Source organism: Nomascus leucogenys, chromosome 8, assembly GCF_006542625.1.
Source record: "Nomascus leucogenys isolate Asia chromosome 8, Asia_NLE_v1, whole genome shotgun sequence".
NCBI classification, from domain to species: Eukaryota; Metazoa; Chordata; class Mammalia; order Primates; family Hylobatidae; genus Nomascus; species Nomascus leucogenys.
Genome location: NC_044388.1, coordinates 29433346 through 29440889, shown reverse-complemented (window position 1 = coordinate 29440889; position 7544 = coordinate 29433346).

Below are 7544 nucleotides of genomic sequence, written 5' to 3'. Positions count from 1 at the left end.
TACTTCCCTCATTTCAGCCAGTTCTCACCAAATTGCCTAGCTCTCCAATTTCAGTTGATTTCAATATGTGGACTCTTGATGCCTCCTCTATTGCAATTTTAAGGGCCCATTTTGCACATGCCTCACTGGCTCAGCCTCAACTTTTCTCTCAGTCACAATTTCATATTGTCCTTCTGGCACTAAGTAGAGATGATAAAGGGACAGTCCTGGTCCTCCCTGACTCAACCTTGTGGACATACCCCCTCATCTACCCTGCATGAATTCTCCAATGGGCAAGTCAACTTGAAATTTAAAAAAATATATCTATATTTATATTATCTATCTATCTATCTATACACACATCCATAAGCACCGATGTATATATGTATATGAGATATAATGTTAGATATTTTGATCTTTATACATTGAAGACCAAAAAAACTGCATCTCTTGGTATTTCAACCAGAAAATAAAATTAAGTTTTTAGCAAAATTGTCTAAGTTATTTACTCGTTTGTATGAACCAGAAGTTGAATTTCTTAATTAGCTCACTGTATATTGTGATGGACAGCTACCTTATCTTCTTCAAAAATATTTTTTTCATAAAATGTACACATTGTTTAAAATATCAAATAATATCCAAAGATTTATAATGAAATACAGGAGCTTCTGCTCCATATGTTACCACTTCTGATTCTTATTTGTATATACTAGACATTCCATACTTTTTCTATTCCCACTACCAGCTACCTCTATATTTCTAAGTAAGTTACTTCTACTTCCATTTGTACCTTTGTCGGTTTTAGGAATTATATGCTGTCTTGCAACTAAGAAAGTGCAGTCTGATGAGCATTTTCCTTCAGTTCTTGAAGGCTTTGCTCCATTTTCTTCTAACTTCACAAGCTGCTTTAAGAAATATAATGCCATCCTATTGTTAATCCCTTTTTTATAACCTGTATTTTCTCTTGGAGGTATTGGATTCTTCACTTTAAATCCAATGATTTGAAATTTTACTATGACTTTTAAGAAGAGTGCTTTTTATCTGGAAACCGAAATGCTCTAGTTTTGAAAATATTTTTTCTTTTCTTTTTCATCTCTTTCTTTTTCATGTTACTGGAACAAATGTATCCATCATTATTTGAATAATGTCAATCCATTCTATCATCACTTCAGTTACATATGTTACATCTTTTCACTTTCTCTTACATCTTTCAACTAGTTTTTTATTTTTCAACTATATTTATTTTCAACTGTATGCTGTATTTTGGAATAACTTCTTTAGAATTGCCATAAAGCTCAGTAATTATCTCTTTGTTTATGTCCAAAATGCTGTTCAATACATCCATTGCATTTTAAATTTCAACTATGTTATGTGTGTTTTAAATTACAGAGACTTTTCATTTAATATTTCTATTTTTCTGGTCATCCTATAACTTTTTAAATATAATGAATGTACTTATACTTTGAGACTATTCCGAAATTGATTATATTTGTGAGGCTTTTTTTTTTTTTTTTATGGAGTCTCACTGTTGTTGCCCAGGCTAGAGTGCAATGGCGCAAACTTGTCTGGGACAACTGCAAAAACTTAAAGGCAAACAGTGTGAAAACAACAGTTTAAGGCACAAGACATCCAACAATGAAGGATGATGAATCCTGAGAGACTGGAAATGAAGGATCTGAACTATTTGGTTTCCCAAACTCACTGCCTTCAGAGTTTTCAGGCTGCAGCACAAAGAAGGGGGAACCCCAGCACAGCCCAGTGGATTCCCTGAGGTGAGGAGAAGGAGCTTATGGATCCAAGTAGAGTAAGGTAGCTGTATTTCACAGGATATATTAGTTCATTCTCACGCTGCTATAAAGAAATACCTGAGACAGGATAATTTATAAAGAAAAGAGGTTTATAATCCCAGCACTTTGGGAGGCTGAGGCAGGCGGATCATCTGAGGTCAGGAGTTCAAGACCTGCCTGACCAACATGGTGAAACCCCATCTCTACCAAAAATACAAAAATTAGCCCAGTGTGGTGGCAGGCACCTGTAATCCCAGTTACTTGGGAGGCTGAGGCAGGAGAATCGCTTGAACCTGGGAGGCGGAAGTTGCAGTGAGACGAGATTGTGCCACTGCACTCCAGCCTGGGTGACAGAGCGAGACTCCCTCTCAAAAAAAAAAAAAAAAAAAAAAGTTTTAACTGGCTCACAGTTCCACAGGCTCTACAGAAATTATGGCAGCTTCTGCTTCTGGCGAGGCCTCAGGGAGCTTTTACTCATTGCAAAAGGTAAAGCCAAAGTGGGGGGCTTACATGAAAAGAAAACTTAAAATTAACCTAGAACAGACACAGATGTTTGATTTAGCAGACTAGGCTCAGAACACTCATTAAAATAATATTCAATATGTTCAAAAATATAAGTAGAGACATGGAAGATATAAAAGATATTAAACATTTGCAGTGGACTTAGTGTTCCAAGACGGGGAAACAAGGAAGATTGTGTTGGGTAGAATAAGATAAAATTGTCATTCTGTCTTTTCAAATAGAATGACTTTCTTGCTTCAGGGGATCTTAACTTTCTCCCTTGAGAGGCCTTTATTGGGGCTTAGAGTGAAAGTCACAGAGGGGCTTACTCAGGAGAGCCATAAACTCTTTAGGGTTTTTGAGAATTTTTGGAATAGCTTAATAGTCTTTATCTCACCAATGAGTCTGCAGATGAGCAGGGACCATGTAATACATGAGAAGCTGGGAGAGTTGGGTCCTGTTTACACAATTATCCATATCTTGTTTATTTTCCACTAGTTGTTTAACTTCATTGGGCTTTGTTTTCAAAACTTATAAAAGGAACAAATTTCTTCTAAATCTAAAACAATATTTGATAAACCTACCCTGCACTATATACCCTCTGCTCCTAGTCCAAGGTCCCAGATAGTCAATTGTTAGCACAATAACTGAGTAAAATTGAATGCATATTTTTAAGTAATTTTTTTAGGAAAACTTATCCGAGTATTTCTCAGTATACTTTTTTTTTAGATTTTTTGGTAGATATATGTGTACATATTTTCAGGATACATGAGTAGGGTGTCTACACTTAACATTCATCAATTGTACATTTCAAAGTAGCTGGAAAAAAATAATTTGAGTGTTCCTTGCATTAAAAAAAGATAAATATTGAAGGTGATAGGTGTCCCAGTTACCCCAATTTGATTACATAAACTTACCAGTATACTTTTATCATTATATTAATTCACTATATTTATTTACATAAGAAAGTTAAAAATGCATCAGACTTAAGCTCCATTGTCATCTCCAATCTAACCTGCTTCTCTCTTACTTTCTTTTCTTTGTTAAGGAACCAATAAAACTTCATCTACACAATCAGAAACATAGAAGACAGCATCAACTCTGCCCTTGACCTCATCCATGTTCCCTTATCCAATCAAAAAAGAACTTCTTGTAGCCCTCCTTTAATCTATGTTTCTGCCACCCTGGTCTCTCTGAGGTTTCATATCTTCTAACTTGGACAGTACAGTAGCCTTCTCTCATCCAACCTTCAAAATCATGACTTTTTCCCCCCTAAAACACAAATTTTAGCTTGTTACTTTCATTTAAGTTATTTTACCAAGTCAGTTGCCTTTAAGATACCCACAGCAGGCCAGGCACAGTGGCTCATGCCTGTAATCCCAGCACTTTGGGAGGCTGAGGCAGGCAGACCACTTGAGGCCAGGAGTTCGAGACTAGCCTGACAACATGGTGAAACTCTGTCTCTACAAAAAATTAAAAAATTACCTGGGCATGGTGGCACACATCTGTAGTCCCAGCTACGCAGGAGGCTGAGGCAAGAGAATTACTTGAACCCAGGAGGCAGAGGTTGCAGTGCGCCGAGATTGTGCCCCTGCTCTTCAGCCTGGACAACGTAGCAAGACCTTGTCTCAAACAACAACAGATAACCACAGCATAGAATATCCAATGTAGCCTGTCTTTAATGTCCTCTAATACCATGCTTTCCTATATACCTTATGATATAACTACACTAACCTACTTTCTGTGATCAGACCCACCAAACTCAGGTATGCTTAGACTCGCTGCTTCTCCCTGGAATGTTAATTCTCTGCTTGGCAAACCTTTGTACCTTTGTTAAGACCTTGATTCAAAGTTACCTCTGTGACGCCTTCTCCGTTCCAACAAGCATTACAAGCCTCCTCTTCATTCCCCTGGGCAATTTCACCTACTGCTTTTGTCTTTGGTGCCATGTATCACATTAATTTATTTTTCTAATTTTTTTCCAGAATTTCATTTTTCATGTATATGTGGCAATGTATTTTATTTTTAATCTTTTAATTTTTAATTGTTGTGGGTACAGAGTAGGTATATATATTCAGAGGATACATGAGATGTTTTGATACAGACATCACATAATTTATGACCATCCATTTAGAAGCCTGTTTTGCTTGCTCACGAAGCCTTGTTTTCTCAGGGCAGGGCTGTGTACACCTGCATATCTTCATGTCCCTAGAATAATACCTCTAACACAGCCAGTATGTGATGAGTACATGTTGAACAAAGACGTTAATGGATAAGTAAGCAGAACCTACATGGCATCAGTCCACATTTGTTGTTTATTTTTATAAGATTTTTTCCCTCTGGAATCTGTAAGTGTGCTTAATCACTGCCTCTGCTTTTTTGTTATTGTTTCTATTTAGAGGAGTCACGGAGGGATCCTAGTGAAGAGGGTTATAACTTTGCCTGTTTTGTGATACAGGAGGTGATGTCATGTGGTTCTGCCATTTTATCATTGTTCCTTCTGAGCCTGAGTGTTCTTTTTCTTGAGGATTCAAGTGAACCAGGGCAGGAGAATGACATCAGACTGGGCTTGTGCCTGATAATTCATTTCTGAAGGTGCAATATTAAGTGTCACAGTGTCCAGCTGGTGACATTTTCATCATAGAAACCTGTTAGACACGGCAGCATTAACGAGATGGAATGAATTGATTTATTTCTCTTCTGAATTGCTTGGCAGTGCCTGAAGATTGACGCATCAGATTTGCACAATGTGCTACTTAGGAGATTATTTCTTCCTTCAGCCAGACAGAAGACTGCAGTACGTAATGATAGCTTAAACTTGGGAAATGTCCCTCTTCAGAGACAGGGTCAGGGACATTTCAGAGAAGATCTGATTACTCTACAGCTGCTTTCCCTGGTGGACCTGAGGAGGCACGCCCCTGAGCCAGGACTTTAAGGGAGAGGGTAGAACAACCTAGAAGCTCAGGAGGTCACTCCAACTATTATTTCCCCATCTGTGGCTTATTGATATACACTTTGATATCAAGGCACTGATACTGATAATGAGAGAGAAAGGAATAGATTAATTATGGGATGAGGAGTATTTTAAATGCTAAAGGCTTTGTCTAAAATAATTCACATTTTTCCATCCAGTGGTTCCTCTCTTTGAATCCTGTTTGAATGACGGTAGATCTTTTAATTCTTTCCCCCCTTTAGGCATGACTTTGAAGAACCTGAAATGTGAAAATGAAATGGACACTGTGCTCCTTTTGGCTAGGACTGGGGAGGGTCCACTAACTGATCTCTGCTACCCAGCCCCTTTTAGCATCAAAGCTTCCTTTTTTTTTTTTGAGACAGAGTCTGGCTCTGTCACCAGGCTGGAGTGCAGTGGTGCAGTTTCGACTCACTGCAACCTCTGCCTCCTGGATTCAAGGGATTTCCCTGCCTCAGCCTCCCGAGTAGTTGGGACTACAGGTGCATGCCACCACGCCTGGCTAATTTTTTGTATTTTAGTAGAGACAGGATTTCACTTTGTTGGCCAGGATGGTCTCAATCCAAAGCTACTTTTAGCAGGATTGAACCCTGAGGTCATCCAGTGGCCAATTGTGATGCTGTCACTCTTAAAACTGGAGTGACTTACTGTTTGAATGGTGGCTTTGGTCTGAGGCCTGTGATTCCTGTTTTGCCATTTCTTGGCTGTGTGTTTGAGGACCTCTTAATCCCTAGAATCCTCATTTGTAAAATAATCCTTTCCGTGGACCTTGTGTACTTCACGGAAATGCAATAGTATCTTGCAGGTGCCTGGAGTCTGGAAGATGCTTTGTAGGTGTTCTACCTTTCCCTGTGTGTTCCAAGTGACCCTCATCTGGTGCATTCTTCATTTGATTAAAGCAACAAAGGAACCTTTAGCAGAGGGCTCTATCTCTTGATTGGCGCCTGCCATCCCCTGACCCACTGTCTTCCCTGTTATGCACAGTGATGGCAGAGGCAGCAACAGACAGCTTGCCCAAACACACTAAGCTAAATTAAAGCACCACCCAGGTAGAGGTCTTTTCTATTAAGAAAGGATCATCCAGAAATTGAGGTCACTATAACACAAGGGAAAGATTCAAGGATCACAAAGTGCCTGCTAGGAAGTGGCCAGTGAAAGCTGCAAAGGGTGTTTTAGTTTTAGTCCATCCCCAAATACAGTTCTTCCTTGGACAACAACATCTCAGCCATGCTCTGGCTGAATTGGGAGATGACAGCTGCCTAACTTTGCTCTTCCTACCTGATACGTTAACTCACGCACCATTATTACTGTGGTTGGGAATATGGTGGATGGTAGATGGAAGAAGAGAATGGAAGTGAGATATTTACACAGTTCTGAATTTTGGGGGTGAGGGCTGTAAATTTTTCCTGCCAAAGTTGCATTTATATCAGCAGCATAATAATGATTAAAAGCATACTCTTTGAAGTTAGACTTCCTGGCTTAGAACTATACTAGTTAATCAGCTATCTCTTTTGGCAAATTATTTGACTTTTTTGATATCAATTTTCCAAGCAGTAAAATGAAAATAGTAATAATATTTAACTCACTGTTTTAAGGTAAATGAAATAATACATATGAAGTGCTTAGAATAATGTCTGACAAATAGTGTCCACTCACAAAATGCTGTTTGTTCTAGCTGCCGTAGTAGCATATCTCTGGTATCCTTGAGCAAGAGACTTTGGCTCTTGAATTTACTTATCTAAGATCCTCTAAGACAGCTCTGAAACAATTTCTTCCCAGCCAGCATTCCTGCAATCCCAAAGACCCCCCCTTTTCCATATTTTTTTGTCCTTGGAGACTTCTAAGGTTTAAAGTTATATGTATCTTCTTTCCTTAGCAATCAATACCCATTACATATGTCTCACAATTACAACTTTTCTTGGAGACAGATGTTAATGGATTCTGTCCAGCCCACAAGACCCTCACTTCCCTATACATCAGCTCTTGAGTTTCCTAAAAGCCTGACCTTCAGTTAGAAAGTGATCAGGAAGCTTCTCAAAAAGCCTAGGATCTAATCAATATTTCTCACACAATGGTGATGATTAGTAGAGGACATCAGTTGTCATCAACAGTCCACCACAATGTCAGATAAGTAACACAGGATGCAGACTTCTGACATTCACCATCCATTATACATCCCCCGGGAGGTGGGAGCACTTCAGGTTTCCATGGCAGCAGTCGGCCAAGCTAATTTGATGGCCTTCAAAAAAAAAAATGAACAGATAATATATAATTAAACAACAACAAAAACCAGACACCCACTCGCA